This window comes from Balaenoptera acutorostrata, chromosome 6, assembly GCF_949987535.1.
Source record: "Balaenoptera acutorostrata chromosome 6, mBalAcu1.1, whole genome shotgun sequence".
Taxonomy (NCBI): domain Eukaryota; kingdom Metazoa; phylum Chordata; class Mammalia; order Artiodactyla; family Balaenopteridae; genus Balaenoptera; species Balaenoptera acutorostrata.
In genome coordinates this window covers 24,373,267-24,389,338 of record NC_080069.1, presented here as the reverse complement: position 1 = coordinate 24,389,338, position 16,072 = coordinate 24,373,267, and the positions used below count along the sequence as shown (strand labels likewise).

The following is a 16,072-nucleotide window of genomic DNA, read 5'->3' as shown; positions in this document are numbered from 1 at the left end:
CATTTCCCTACTACTTCCTCAGCATCTGTCAGGTATATTAGGAAATGGGTTTTTTCCTCAGGTAATTGCTCAAATCTATAAGATGGTTTTAGGTCTACTCTCTCTGACCTGTTTTGACCTTTAAACCTCTTCGAGTCCTAGATGCACGTTGCATCTCTTTCTAAGATCCTGGGAGGTGTGGCCATTTGAAAAGCCTTCCCTTTTTATCGCCATTGATATTTACTGTTATACCTCTCTGCGAGGGCTGCTTGATGGGGGTGTCACATGAACATTCCCCCTGCTTGTTTTCTGTGCTTTATGGGAGTAATGTGAGCTTTCTGTTTTAGATAATTTACTATGTTCTCCACTGTGGACAAAGCAGGGAGTGAGCATATTGCTGTAAGGCAAAACAGCATGATTGATAAGGTGGGTGTAAAACAAGCCAAGAGTCGTGGTCCTCATGTGTGTAATAGGTTCCATCAAGTGAGGGACAAGTGGAAGTGATGCAAAGAGAGAGAATGGAAATGAAACTAAGAAATAATCTGTCCATTTTTATTTTCTTTAATGTCACCAGCCTGGATGAAAAGACTTCAAAGCACATAGAACCAATGAGTCAAAAATTATATTGTAATTATACATCCATTATTTTCATGTGAGTTCTTAGATCATGTTTTACCAGGTATTTTTCTGAAACATTTTTCTGAATAAATGGAAAGGTGTTCCTGATAGGCAGGAAAGGCAGATATCAACATTTTACAATTGACTTCAGAGATGTAGAGAGCTGGAAAGAGTGTTGTTGGAAATTAATGACTTTTTTCAAACCCTTCCTAAAACTGAGGTTGCAGGACAAGCAACCAACAGGAACTCTAGAGAGTGACAGGCACCTGCAGGGAGAAACAGCAACTTGACATTCATTTACTTAAAACAGACACAGACTGAATGAATTATAAGCCCAGAGATTAAACTAGACAATTTTAACAAATTGAGCAACAAAACAAACAACCAAATACCGGATTATAAACCAAAGAATAAAATAAAGGTCCATGAGTCCATACTTATATAAATAAATCATTGACCAGAAAAATAATTTACAGAAAAATTACAAATAATATATAAAGATATTTAGATATTCCTGCCTCCAAGAAGTGGAGTTTTATTTTGACCATGTATTGGGTTTAGTGTTGGGTTTCTAGCTAACAGAGATTTGAGAGAGAAAAAGAATAACTTTACAGTGAATAAACCTGGCAGGTACCACCTAAGTCTAGTGGTCCTGATAACATCCTCAATTATGTCGTCTTGAAATCATGTACCCTCTGATATGATGCATAAGAAAAGCATTCACCTCTGTACTATGCTTCCCCCAAACCCATAACCCAAGTCTAATCATGAGAAAATATCAGAAAAAAGCAAAATGAGAGATATTCAAACTTGAAAAAGTCATGAAAGTCAAGAAAAGACTGAGAAGCTCTCACAGATTGAGGATGACTAGGCAGATAGATAACTAAATGCAACATGTTCTTATTTGGATCTGGATCAGACAAAGGACATTAATGGAAAGACTTGGTGAAAGTAGAATGAAGTCTGCAGTTTACTTAATAGTGTAGTACCAATGTTAATTTCTTAGTATTAACAACTGTAGTATGGTTATATAAGATGTTAACATTAAGAGAAGCAGTTTCCAGAAGTCATCACTCCTATCCTTACGATAAGGAAAATCTGGAAAAACTGGAAATCAACAATTCTTTCCCATTTCAGGAGTCTCTGTAGGTGATTCAGAAAAGTGGAAATAATAATAGAAAAGAAGGGAGAAGCATGTGCTTGTGGGTCTGGCCCAAGGGTTCCTTACCTTCGTGATGTTTCCATGTTTCCTAGGAGGTGGTGAAGATAGATTATTCTGGAGGTAGGAGACTAACAGGAAATAGAGCCCCAGTCCACACAGAAAGCCAAGGATGGTGGCACTCGCCCAGGAAGTGCGACTGGAGTACAGCCAAGTATCAAAAGTGCTTTTCAGAGAAAAGAGAGGATTCTCCATCATCTGAATCACATTGCTGGCTTCAGGCAACTGAGCACAGGATGTGTACTTGGGGACTGATGTCCTAGGCCTACATCATAGAGCTGTGGTCTGGTCACAAAGGGCTCCTGAGGGTGGGGGAGGGAGTAATAGAGGAGGAGGCTGGACCACGGCCCCTCCCCACCATCCGCCCCACAGCTCTATCCCTTCACCCTCATGGGTCTTCTAGACCTTAGTCAATTTTCTATCCATTCCACCTGGAAATCACATTTTTCCTGGTTCCTCAGATCTCTTGGGGATCTCGGCTTGAACCCACCATTTTCATAGCCTTTGAAACTCTGAAATTCTCCCAGGATTTTGGCTGTTTCCCAACGATTTTAACTCTCAGAATCTCCTTTGTTCACAATTCCATCGTTTTTTCATCTCGCATATTTACATTTAAGTTGTATCAATACTTTCTCAGCAAATTTCAGTTATACAATACAGTATTATCAGCTCTGGTCACCACGTTGTACATTAGATCCTAAGACTTTCATCTCATACAAAGTTTGTACCCTGTTGCCACCCTCTCCTTATTTCCCCCAACCCTAGCCCTTGGCAAACACTCCTCTGTTTCTATGAGTTTGACTGTTTTCTGTGTGGATTCTGTATATAATTGATAATAGGCAGTATTTGCCTTTCTCTGTCTGGCTTTCACTTAGCATGATGTCCTCTAGATTCATCCACATTGTTGCAAATATGAACACCACTTTTCCCATATAATAAGTTTTTTACTTTCATCAACCCAGAAATAGAACTTTTTTTAGACTTATTTAATTTTGAATATTTAATTTGTTATAGTTTCCATCCACCTTTGCCGACTTCACTCAGAATAATTAACACAAAAATTCAAACTAATGATGATTATTTCAAATTTACAAAACCAAGTATAACAAAAAGATAAGTAATTTAACCTCTAAATGATATGTTTTGTGTTAGTAACATTATATACTTCTGAAGTTAGAAAAGCTTCACAAAAACTGTACACACACACACACACACACACACACATTTTGACAGACGAATGCAGTATATTCAAATCCAAAAATTAAGCATGTCCTCATTTTCTCTAAATCTTTTGTATATTGTCTTGACCACATTTCTTCTCACTCTGCCCAAAATAGACAGTCTCCATTCTCCAGAGTTTAGAAACATGTGTGGATCACCCAGAAGTCAGAAATGGGTTAGGTGAGCTTAGGTTCTCATCTTTAGAGTAGACACTGGGACTGGAGGACCAAGGCCTGGGTTAAAGTCATCTACAGTAGCCTTTTCTGATATCCCTAGTGTGTTCTACACATATTCTCTTTTTCATAATACACCTTGCCTTCCCCCTCCTACCCTACCCTCTCCAGACCCTGGAGCTTCGAGTCTTGCCTGTACCTTATAGAGAGGGCACTTTGAGTCTTATAGGAAATCCCCTATGACATCATTGGACATCCCTTTTGGCAGGTGGAATTGGGTATTCACTTAGGGATTGTACTTTTTAATCACTAGCTGGTTAATTTTTCTTAATATGTGAAATATTTATTTGGCTATACTGTCATGAATGTACATGTTCAAGAACATGTCTCTAGCATCTACTGTTGCTTTTATTACAGTCTCTTCACCCTTTATGATATTGTCACTGGGGCATGACAGTCCTCAGTGTGAACAACTAGGGCACCTGAGGAGCATGGAGGTCCCTAATTTAGACAACTAGAATCAATGGAGATCATGGTGGGTCCTGATTTCTGCTTCATTTGCAGGGGGACTTATGACTGAAATGTGAGTCTCATCTTGACCTAGAAAATCAGGCTTGGGCATGCAAGGAATCACCTTCCAATATGATTCTGTGAGATAATGGAAAATATATATTGGTCTCTGCCACCAGTGCCTGGCACAGAGCTCCTGAAGCTCTTGTGATTTCCTGGGTGATAGGAGTGTCTTTTTTTTTTTTAATTAATTTTTATTGGGTTATAGTTGATTTGCAATGTTGTATTAGCTTCTGCTGTACAGTAAGGTGAATCAGTTATACATAGACATATACACACTCTTTTTTCGATTCTTTTCCCATATAGGTCATTACAGAGTATCGAGTAGAGTTCCCTGTGCTATACAGTAGGTCGTTATTAGTTATCTATTTTATATAAAAGTGTCTTTTTGTGATAGGGATGGGGCAGGCACGTGGCTATGAGCGAGCAACCATCAGCAGTCCCACTCAGCCACTGGTTGGCTTTGCAGTGGGCCCCTCCCCCTCCCCTTCCTCTGTTTAAAAGGAGCCTGAATTCAGACTGGAGGAAGATGGTTCTTTGAGACACTAGTCTACCATCTTCTCAATCTGCTGGCTTTCTGAACAAAGTCATTATTCCTTACCCCAACACCTCGTCTCCTGATGTACTGGCCTGTCGTGCAGCGAGCAGAGTGAGCTTGGGCTTGGTTTCATTTTGCTCTCGTGAGGTGACTCTGGGTGGGCTCCTGGATGGCTCCTGGGTGAGGGCTGGTCACCAGAAAGACCAAGCCATGATGCAGGCTTGACCTTTTTAGCCCCACCCCACTATTCTCTTGAGAAGGGAGAAGGGCTAAAAAGGGAGTTAATGACTGATCACATGCCTACATGAGGAAGTTTCCGTAAAAATCCCTAAAGCACAGGATTTGGAGAGTTTCCAGGTGGGTGAATACATCCACATTCTGGGAGGGTGACGCACCCCAACACTGCGGGGACAGAAGCCCCTGAGTTTGCGACCTTCTCAGATATCATCCTATGTATCTCTTCATCTGAATGTTCATCTATATCTTTTCTCATATCCTTCGATAAACTGGTAAATATAAGTATTTCCCTGAATTCTGTGAGCCACTTTGGCCAATTAATGGAACCCGAGGAGGGGGTCTTGGGCATCATTTCCTGAGTACAAATTATTGATTCTCTGAACCCTTTTGTACACATGAGTGCTTAGATATTCACCTTTGTAGGTATTAGACAGTTACACATACAAACACTTACAGATTATGGAAAGATGATTTTTTACTTGATAAAAAGATAATCTTGGTTATACCAAAAGAGGTCTTGTATAAGTTGTTCTTATTACCCTAAGCTAGTATATTTATTTCCAATTTATGCATATTTTGATCAGAGAATAATTTGTTGCATAGTTAACTCTCTTAGTAGTCACCAAAATCATGTTTAATGTCTTCCTCAAGAGATAAGACAACTTTATACTTAACAAGTCAAACAAAGGTCTCTTTCTGGAGCTGGGACTGAAATTCAAGTCTGCTACTTTATTGCCTCTTATCATCAAATGATGTAGGAACAAATTAAGAAAAATATAGAAGAATGTCAAGTAAGATAGTGGGTATACTGTGAGTTATTTTATTTACTTCGTATTTAAAAACACATAACACTTGTGAAGCGTCAGGTATGGTTCCATTTAAAATACTGACCATTTAATAGTTTAATAGTTTATGTGTGACATAAATAATGTATATCTGTGGGATCTAACACAAAAAAAGAGCATCACAAGCATGTCTGAAAATAGAATTGCTCTTAGCAATGTCAGACCATAACTGTGCAGTTTGTCAAGGTGTTCTTACTATGAAATTCCCAGTGTATCACTTTTCACTGAAACTTCTGATGATATGCATTTCAACCCTACTTTGCTGTTTTGATCAAGGTTTTCCTTCTTTCTACACTTTTACAACAGTACTGTAACATCGTAAGCATGATTCAAAGTGTAGTTCTTTAAAAACTTCCTTTAAGAGAATTTTAGAGAATCCTGCAAAGTACATGTCTCCACATGTATCATCCTACTTCTGTCAAACCACTTAGCATTTGCTTGATAGCGGAATCATCTATGGATATGTCTGACTTTTCTCCTAGATAGCAAATTTCTGGAGAGCAGGGACAGTTTTGGGCAGATTCAAGCAACATGGAGAAACCCTGAGATTCTGTGGGCCCAGGCGTCCCTCTTGCATGCAAGGCCTAGGTAGGGTTTGAGCCGGGTGACTTGCCCAAGATCATATGTCTAGTTTGTGGCAGAAATAGGCCTATCACACAGTCCCTTGACTCTTAGTCCTGTATTTTTATACCACACAGCTCAAGCCAACTGTGACCTGATTGTCCTTGTATAATGAAGATGGCCTTCCAATAAGCCAATAAGTAGATATTGGGCACTAAAATATGCCTAACATAGCAGCATGGGACTAAGGAGGAAATAAAAGAAAACTAATAAGAACCATCATGTATTTATTATTATGCCACCAAATAGAATTTTTTAGCCTTCATCCTTATAGTAAAGTACCAGTTTGGGGAAATAGCCCACTACCTTTGCTCATTTATGCACCGCAGATGATATGAATTGTCATTGGATCTGAAGACAATGTATGTGTTGACTTTAGTATCACAGATCTTATCTTCACTGTGCTATATTTTGCTTATGATCTGTTTATGAATTATGCATCTATGTTTATGAGGGAGATTGTGGTTCTTCCTGAAATGAAAGGTTCCTGGTCTTATTAACAGCTATGCCACGACCTCCACCGTAGTCTTCCAGTTTGCCTGTTTCTTTGGTCTCAGCATTCTCTGCTACGACACACAATGCTAATGTCTGGATTGCGACGCATGTAAATTCCAGCAAGGTGGAAGGAATGAAAGAGGATGAGAGAAATCTAGCACTGCCAGAAATTAAGAAGTGAAAAATCTTGGGGAAATGGGAATGGACACAAAAACCATTAAAGAGAGTTTATTTCATGAAGACAAGGTTGTTTTCACATTCAAAAAAATCAATCATTATTACACATCATATTTATAGGATAAAGGAGGAAAGTCCAATGATCACCTTAGTAGATGCAGAAAAAGAATTTGGTGTAACCCAGTATGTTAAATGACTTATTTTTCTATTGCATCATATTCTTGACAATCCTAATGTTGTTTCTTGTATTTCACAAACTCTAAAACCTAATCCTGCTCAGTACTTTTCTAGGCTTACATGTATATTTCTTATGAAACCTTTAGGGCATGTGTTTAGAATGTAAATCAATAAGAAAACTCTTCCAGAAAACCTAATCCAACTAGGATAGTGTGTATAGTAGAGAGGAACCCTCGTGTTAAATAAAGACCCCTCCCCTAAAAAATTAAGCAGTATTATATTGGATTATTTCCCTGACCTATGTGATGATTTTTATCTCTGTAATAAAAGAAGCCATAAGTATAGGAAGTGCCTGCTGCTCAGTTATTAAGGTGAATTTCAGAAAGATTCCCTTTCTCTCCTATTGAATCATTACTTATTTCAGCAGAAGCTGAAGATACAATAGGAAGGCCATTAATATGCAGTACACTTTTTGCTTCCCTTTCCAATTTTAGTATTTCTGGAGTCATCCTTTAATGTTGTGATAATATTCAATTGAGAAACTTAAGTTTTCTGTTTTTTGACAAATAATTTGAGCCCTCAACAATCAAAAGTTTGTGTTTTTTTTGTTTTTTTTTTATTAAATCAAGTGGTCTGCGGATTATCCAGTTCATTTGGGTAATACCCGCCATAGGTATGGATCTCTTTCTAATTAATGTTGTCTGGAGAGAAAGATGAAAACAGCTTTTTACAATTTAAATGTCATCGGTCTCCTGTCAGAATACGTTTTTATTGTGCTTTATCTTACAAGATGGTACATTTCCCTACTACTTCCTCAGCATCTGTCAGGTATATTAGGAAATGGGTTTTTTCCTCAGGTAATTGCTCAAATCTATAAGATGGTTTTAGGTCTACTCTCTCTGACCTGTTTTGACCTTTAAACCTCTTCGAGTCCTAGATGCACGTTGCATCTCTTTCTAAGATCCTGGGAGGTGTGGCCATTTGAAAAGCCTTCCCTTTTTATCGCCATTGATATTTACTGTTATACCTCTCTGCGAGGGCTGCTTGATGGGGGTGTCACATGAACATTCCCCCTGCTTGTTTTCTGTGCTTTATGGGAGTAATGTGAGCTTTCTGTTTTAGATAATTTACTATGTTCTCCACTGTGGACAAAGCAGGGAGTGAGCATATTGCTGTAAGGCAAAACAGCATGATTGATAAGGTGGGTGTAAAACAAGCCAAGAGTCGTGGTCCTCATGTGTGTAATAGGTTCCATCAAGTGAGGGACAAGTGGAAGTGATGCAAAGAGAGAGAATGGAAATGAAACTAAGAAATAATCTGTCCATTTTTATTTTCTTTAATGTCACCAGCCTGGATGAAAAGACTTCAAAGCACATAGAACCAATGAGTCAAAAATTATATTGTAATTATACATCCATTATTTTCATGTGAGTTCTTAGATCATGTTTTACCAGGTATTTTTCTGAAACATTTTTCTGAATAAATGGAAAGGTGTTCCTGATAGGCAGGAAAGGCAGATATCAACATTTTACAATTGACTTCAGAGATGTAGAGAGCTGGAAAGAGTGTTGTTGGAAATTAATGACTTTTTTCAAACCCTTCCTAAAACTGAGGTTGCAGGACAAGCAACCAACAGGAACTCTAGAGAGTGACAGGCACCTGCAGGGAGAAACAGCAACTTGACATTCATTTACTTAAAACAGACACAGACTGAATGAATTATAAGCCCAGAGATTAAACTAGACAATTTTAACAAATTGAGCAACAAAACAAACAACCAAATACCGGATTATAAACCAAAGAATAAAATAAAGGTCCATGAGTCCATACTTATATAAATAAATCATTGACCAGAAAAATAAATTACAGAAAAATTACAAATAATATATAAAGATATTTAGATATTCCTGCCTCCAAGAAGTGGAGTTTTATTTTGACCATGTATTGGGTTTAGTGTTGGGTTTCTAGCTAACAGAGATTTGAGAGAGAAAAAGAATAACTTTACAGTGAATAAACCTGGCAGGTACCACCTAAGTCTAGTGGTCCTGATAACATCCTCAATTATAAGTCATCTTGAAATCATGTACCCTCTGATATGATGCATAAGAAAAGCATTCACCTCTGTACTATGCTTCCCCCAAACCCATAACCCAAGTCTAATCATGAGAAAATATCAGAAAAAAGCAAAATGAGAGATATTCAAACTTGAAAAAGTCATGAAAATCAAGAAAAGACTGAGAAGCTCTCACAGATTGAGGATGACTAGGCAGATAGATAACTAAATGCAACATGTTCTTATTTGGATCCGGAACAGACAAAGGACATTAATGGAAAGACTTGGTGAAAGTAGAATGAAGTCTGCAGTTTACTTAATAGTGTAGTACCAATGTTAATTTCTTAGTATAAACAACTGTACTATGGTTATATAAGATGTTAACATTAAGAGAAGCAGTTTCCAGAAGTCATCACTCCTATCCTTACGATAAGGAAAATCTGGAAAAACTGGAAATCAGCAAGTTTTCATAGACTCATCAAAGAACTAAAGTTGCAAGGCTAATTGTCACCCCAAAATTTGGAGAGACAGGCACATCCAGAGAGATATAGGAGCCAAGATCTGCTTACCTGCAGCAGGAGCCATAGACTAGCAGGATGACTTAAAAGGTAATTTTGACAAACTGCTGGAAGCCAAGGATGACTAGTTGAGAGGGAGAAAATCCTGGGAGCCAGACTCTTGGAGGGCATTACCTTCAGGAACCCCTGCAGGCTCTCATGGTGAGGATGGAGAGAGGTACCCTGGTGGCTCTGGAGGGGGTGGGGACGAAGGGGTGGCAATGGAGCTTTCTATGTAGCAGAATCTTACTCTCCAGAGAAAGGACTTGGCCAGAGTGCAATTCTGAAATCTTATCCCAGCTAGAGGAAATAAATTCTCCCCCAATTCAGCCTTCTACATCCTTCCTTTCTCATGTGATGCGGTGTGTTGGGGGAACATGTCAGCAGGGGATAGGGCTTCAAGGAAATGCTGCAGCCAAGGGAAGGCGTAGGGGCAGGGGAAAGAGCCATATCCTTGCGGAGAGTCAGAAACAGTTGTGAAGGCCACACCCTCAAACAGAGTCCCACTAGAGACTGGGATTTACTGCAAGATTATAGAATGTTTTCCCTCCCGCACAGTTCACCATCACACCCGCAGGCCTCCAGGATAGTTAAGAGTAGATCACAGCCAAGAGAACTGCAAGACACAGACTCAAGCTGAGCAACAGTACTTAGGGAAACCCCAAATCAAGATGAGAGACAAGGGACTTCCCTGGTGGTCCAGTGGTTAAGACTCTGTGCTCCCAATTCAGGCGGCCCAGGTTTGATCCCTGGTCAGGGAACCAGATCCTGAATGCCGCAACTAAAACCCGGCTCAGCCAAATAAATAAGTATTAAAAAAAAAAAAAAAAAAAAAGGAGAGACAAAAACAAGGACATTAGAGGAATTTGAAGCCTTTGGCACCTATGTTACCACAAACATTAAAAACAGAGCAACTGACAAAGATCAGAAAATTATATCTACATAAAGGAGGAACTTCCAAGGAGAAATGAATGCTGGTAAAATGAAATCCTTGAGTTTTCTGCTTCTTAATCAATCTAAAAAATAACTTTTATCAGCCCTGGTGGCCTAAAGGATAACATATAACTGTTTTAAGGGACAATAGTAACAATGTGTTAAGGAATTATGGCACATGGATAAGTGAAATTAATGACAGCCACGTCACAAGGATGGGAGAAAAGAATTGGGAATACTATGTTATAAAGTTCCTGCACCCATCAAGTGGTGTAGTGTTATTTCAAGGTGGGATTAGATTATTTTAAAAATGCATATTGTAAACTCTAAGGAAACCATAAAAAATTTAAGGAGTATAACTTACACTCTTAAGTGAGGAGATAAAATGGAAACATTAGGGGAAACTGGGTACAAGGAACAGTCTGTACTATTTTTGCAACTTTGCTGTTATTCTAAAATTATTCCCAAAGTAGTAGTTTAATATGTTCCTTAAGTGTACTTGCTTAATTATGAAACTATCTCAAATAAATTAATGGTGCATCTCTTGCCCTCAGTTCCTAATTTTTGAAAAGTAAAAAATCCTGGAAAAATTAGCACATTTAAGTCAGTTTCTCCACTCAGTAAGTGTTCCTTATAGCTACTAACATAATTAGGATTTTTACACAAGATCCCTTGCTTTTAAACAGCTGATTTCTCAGGCAACCAAAATTCCTCAGCCAAACTGTGTAACATGATGTGCTCCGGATTTGTACATGAGCCTATTTTCTCTGAGTCCATTCTTTCTTTAAATACCAAACTCATCCAGTATAAATTCCTATTAAAGCAAAGGCCAGCTTGTAAAAATAACGGTTCAATCAACCCACAGATCCCTCTCTGCCTCTGAGCACAGGACTATCTGAACAACTAACCCGAGATTTATAGCCTTCCAAATATTATTCCTCCCCCTCCACCCCTCCACCTCACTTCCAGTATTAATGTCACTCAAAAATCTCAGAGGATCATTTCACATGTTTAACGGCCTCATTTAATTTTTTTTCTTCTTACCAAACATGAACCTGGGTTCCTACAATACCAATTTAGCCAAGTCTCCAGACAAACTTGTTCCCTTTGACAGCTGGCGATACAAATTCTCATTCCAGCTGCTTCCACCAGCGTGCTCAGGTCTTTAAGCCCACCAGGTGGAGGTGGGAAGGTGGAAGGGGTGGACCCAGGCCCCCCACCCAGTCTTAGATTCTGCTTCCTCTGACCTCACTGGAAAGGTTCCTCTGCACCCCTTACAGTGTCTGTTGTGCACTACCGGGTGGAATTGAGGGAGAGAACGACCGACTGTCAGCTCCCACATTTACTGAACGTGCCTTTTTCTGCAACATGTTTGACGAGCTGGTTGGGACCGCTCTGAGCAGCCAAGCCCCCCCCCCCCACCGCTGCCCCGCATCTGCCCCACTGAGGCCACCTACCCCGAATGTCTGCAAGTAACCAAAGGCCCTCCCCAGCGCCCAGAAATCCACAACCCCTAAGAAGACACTCTGTGTTAAATGAAAGTTTGAAGAGATATTTCTTTCCCCTTTGGAGTAACTCATAAAATGTTAGAAAAGAATCTAATCCTTAGTGAATTACATATGAGATTTTATTAGGACCCAAATATTGATATCGAGCATACTGTCTGATTCGAAAATTCTGGGACTACGATGTACATTTTTATTCTGTAACTTTAGGCCTTTGTATGTATTTGAGAATAAGCACTGTGCTTTACCCTCCCGCATGAGAATGCAGAGAGGGGAGAAGGGGCAGAGTCCAGTGGAGGAAGCTGACATCTTCACTCAGCAGGCATGTCCTGAACACCCACTATGCTTCAGATGCCCTTCCAGGAGCCTGGGGGATACATCAACAAAGGGAAGGAGGATCTCTGCCCTCGGGCTGGGAAGCAGACAAAAAACGAACACATCATCAATAGATCAAGTAGATGGTATGTTCAAAGGGAACATACCAAAGACAAAGTGTACAAAATGGGAAGTGGAACCCAGTAAGGGCACCAAGGAGAGATGTGAAGTGAACATAATTCAATTACTGTGGCCGCAATCAGGTATAAGCCAAGGGATGTGCCTCATTGGTCTGTAACAAAATAGAAGTTACGCACAACTAGAGAAAGCCTGCGCGCAGCAGTGAAGACCCAATGCAGCCAAAAAAAAAAAGTAAAAAAATAAAATAAAATAACACCAACAGGAAACAATCTGAAAAAATCCTTAAAGTGAGCCACTTTTCATGACAACTGGCCTGGTCTCTCCAACAAGCCAATATCATGCAGATATAAGGGGTTGGGAGGGCTAGTTTAGATAAAAACAGAATGCAATGCTTGGATCGTGGTTCTAAAAACCAACTAGAGCAGAGGTCCCCAACCCCTGGGCCGCAGACGGGTAGTGGTCCACAGCAGGAACCAGTTAGGAACCAGGCTGCACAGCAGGAGGTGAGCGGTTGGCAAGCGAGAGAAGCTTCATCTGCTTCTCCCCATCACTCGCGTTACCGCCTGAACCCCACCCACTGTCCATGGAAAAATTGTCTTCCACGGAACCCATCCCTGGGGCCTAAAAGGTTGGGGACGGCTGAACTATAGGACATGTTTGGGGTGGACAACTGGGGAAATTTGAATATGGACTGAGCATTAGATTATATCTGGAAATGATTCCTTATGAAGTATTCAGGGGTAAAGTGTCATGAAAGCTACAACCTATTTTATAATTGTTCAGAAAAAATACATACATAGCCTTATACTGGGGAGTCATAGCAGAAAAAACAAAATATTATAAGACTTGGGAACATGACAGTACTCTCAAATAGGCTTTGCTATAAATTCCAAAAAGCCTCTTCCTTGATGCTTTGTCTTAGTCAAACTATGTCTTTCCCCTCAAACTAGCACAGTGCTCTGCTCGGAGCAATTGCTCCACTATTTTTTGTTGAATTGAAAATGTTCAAAGACATTAGGCCACCTTTGGGCTAAATATGGCTTCAAAAAAAGAAGGGCTTCTTTTTCTTATAGAACAGGAAGTCTGGAGATAACAGTTGCCGATGTAGGTTCAGCTGCTCTGTGATGTACCCCGAGATCCCGGATCTTTCTGTCTCCCTGCTCCTCCATCCTTGGTGTGATGGATTTCAGATTCACATTTGCTGCCCCCTGTTTGGAGGTGGCTGCGGTGACCTTCAGTGCAAGAAGAAGGGGACACCTCCCATGGGACCTTCACTGACATATCTTTGGCCATAACTGCTCCCATGGCACACTGAGCTGCAAGGGAGTCTGGGAAACAAGTATTAAGCCATTCTTTTTAAATTTTTTATTGAAGTATAGTTGAATTACAGTGTTGTGTTAACTACTGCTGTACAGCAAAGTGACTCCGTTTTATAGATATATACATTCTTTTTCATATTCTTTTCTGTTATGGTTTATCACAGGATATTGCATATAGTTCCCTATGTTATATAGTAGGACCTTGTTGTTTATCCAAGTATTAAGCCATTCTAAACTCTCTTAGGGGCAAGCAAAGGAGTTGACTTTATGAATTGGGTTCTGGAGGAGCTAACAAACAAGTTTGCCCTCCAACTCTTTCCTACCCTATCGAAATGTATCTTCTAAGTAGATTTCTTTAGTAGGTATCCATACAGAAATTAAAGGAAAACAAAAATGGAAAAAAACCTAGCTTGGAAAAATTACTGCATTTAGTATGGATGGAGCATTAATCCATTCCATAAACATTTCACAAGGCCCTGACTACGTACCAAGCACTGGGCTGAAATCCCTGGAGACAAGGATGACTGAAGGATGTCCCATATCCTTCGGAAGTTTACAGTACAACTGTGGAAACAGGCCTATAAATAGATAGTTACAATATAATGTGGGAAAGGTCCTGTAAAAGAAACACTAAACAGACAGTGACAAACTAGCACGGGGACTCAGAAACGTTTCAGAGAAAATACGGCACAAATGAAGGCCTGGTGGTGAGGATAGCTTGGCACCCCGAGGAGCTGTGAGCGGCTTTATGGACCAGTCTTGTGAGGGCTTGTGTGTGTTCTTCTAAGAACTTTCATTTCTTAGCTTTGCAGAAGATGTGCAAGACGTGGAGTCAAGAGTCTCCTTCTGGTTCTGCTGCTGACTAGCTGTGGGAGATCAAGTTTGAAATTTAACTCAGGGAGTCCCTTTATTTAGCACTGCAATCTTAGAACGGTTCCCATCCTGTAAGAACAATCGTGCTTTGTGTGCTGGTTCTTAACTGCGGAGCTGCCAATGGTGGTTGCAATTGTAGCCATCTGCTAGCACTTGGTAAATTTTTTTTGCAGAACAAGCCAGACATAACTCACTATGGCAAATTTGTACCTGGAAATCATGGAGATGTGATGGCAGACAAGCGCTGTGGTCTTGGAGGAGTCTCGCCAAACTGTGAAGTGAAACCTGCAGAATTTCCTGTGACAGCACTGACTTCCCAATGCCTAGCAGCACCAAAACCAACAACACCAGGAGGAAAACACTTTAAATCAGGAGATACTGAAATGACTTTGTATCTGCCAAATTAGGAGAGAGAGATTGCACGCTGCCATGGGTGCTCTAATTTCATTTCATTTTTTTTTTTTAATAGAAAGCCTTCACCTCTCCTTTTTTGGTCACTTAAGCTTCTCTTGCTGGTGGTTTAAAAATGTCTTTTATTCCATGACATTATAGGAAAGGCTCTTTTGGAGCCATAGTTTAGTTATAAATGACTCTTGCACAACTGTTTTTTATTTCCATTTTGTTTCACTGACTGAGAATGTAAATTGAACTTTAGTGCTATTGTGCTTTGTTCTGCCTCTCTTTGTGGAAATGTGTTCTGAATTAAAGCCCACGAATAAACCAGAGCCGTCCCAAATATTGCCCTTCAGCTTTTGACTAGCCTGAGAGCCAAGAAAAGATAGAGAATGTGGTTTTATGAGCCCCAGATGGCGTAGTGGGTGTCATGATGTCTTTATGTGGAGAGGTCATGGGTTCAGTCTCCATCTGGAGCCGTCTCAGAGCCACTTTGTATCCAGAGGAGTCAAGATGGGGTCTTGGGAAGGGGACGCAGTGCCCCCTCTACCTCCCCATGCGACCTTGATCAGGGTCCATCATCTGTGCCTTTGATGTAGAACAAAACGCTATCCTGAATGACTTCCCCACAATCACTGTCTCCACTGACTTTATCTTTGCTAGGACCCCATGTTAGCTTCTTCCCTGTTCATCACTGGGAAACTCACGGCATCCTCTCACTCACTCACTCCTGAAGCAAGTACAAAGGCTTAGAGAACTATTTTTCTGGTCATCCCTATGCTGTGGTCCTTGGAGAAAGAATAATTAAAAGAAAGTTTCTGAGACCATTTTCTGCTTCTCTCCAGAGCAGGCATAAATCCACACATAGTGATGGCATTTCATTTTGCTTTTGAATAGTACTGGTACAGTAAAGTCATAATTGATTTGTGGCCATGTTATTAATTCATATACCTTTTTTTTCATTTTCAATTTAAAATTTTAAAAATTGTGGTAAAGTACACATAACATAAAATTTACTATCTTAACCATTTTTTAAGTATATGGTTCTGTGGCATTAAGTACATTCACGTTGTTATGCTACTACCATCCCTCCACAGAACTCTTTTTATCTTG

General features: G+C 39.9%; 1 protein-coding gene across 1 annotated transcript in view; it reads left to right on the top strand.

Moving 5' to 3' along the window:
- Positions 1-15,302, top strand: part of LOC103014414 (serine/threonine-protein kinase MRCK alpha-like) — a 217,196-nt gene extending 201,894 nt beyond the window's left edge. Inside the window, exon 13 of the mRNA XM_057547872.1 lies at positions 14,740-15,302. The gene's annotated coding sequence lies outside the window, so the exon portion shown is untranslated. The remainder of the gene's footprint in view (positions 1-14,739) is intronic.
- The last annotated feature ends 770 nt before the right edge of the window (positions 15,303-16,072 follow it).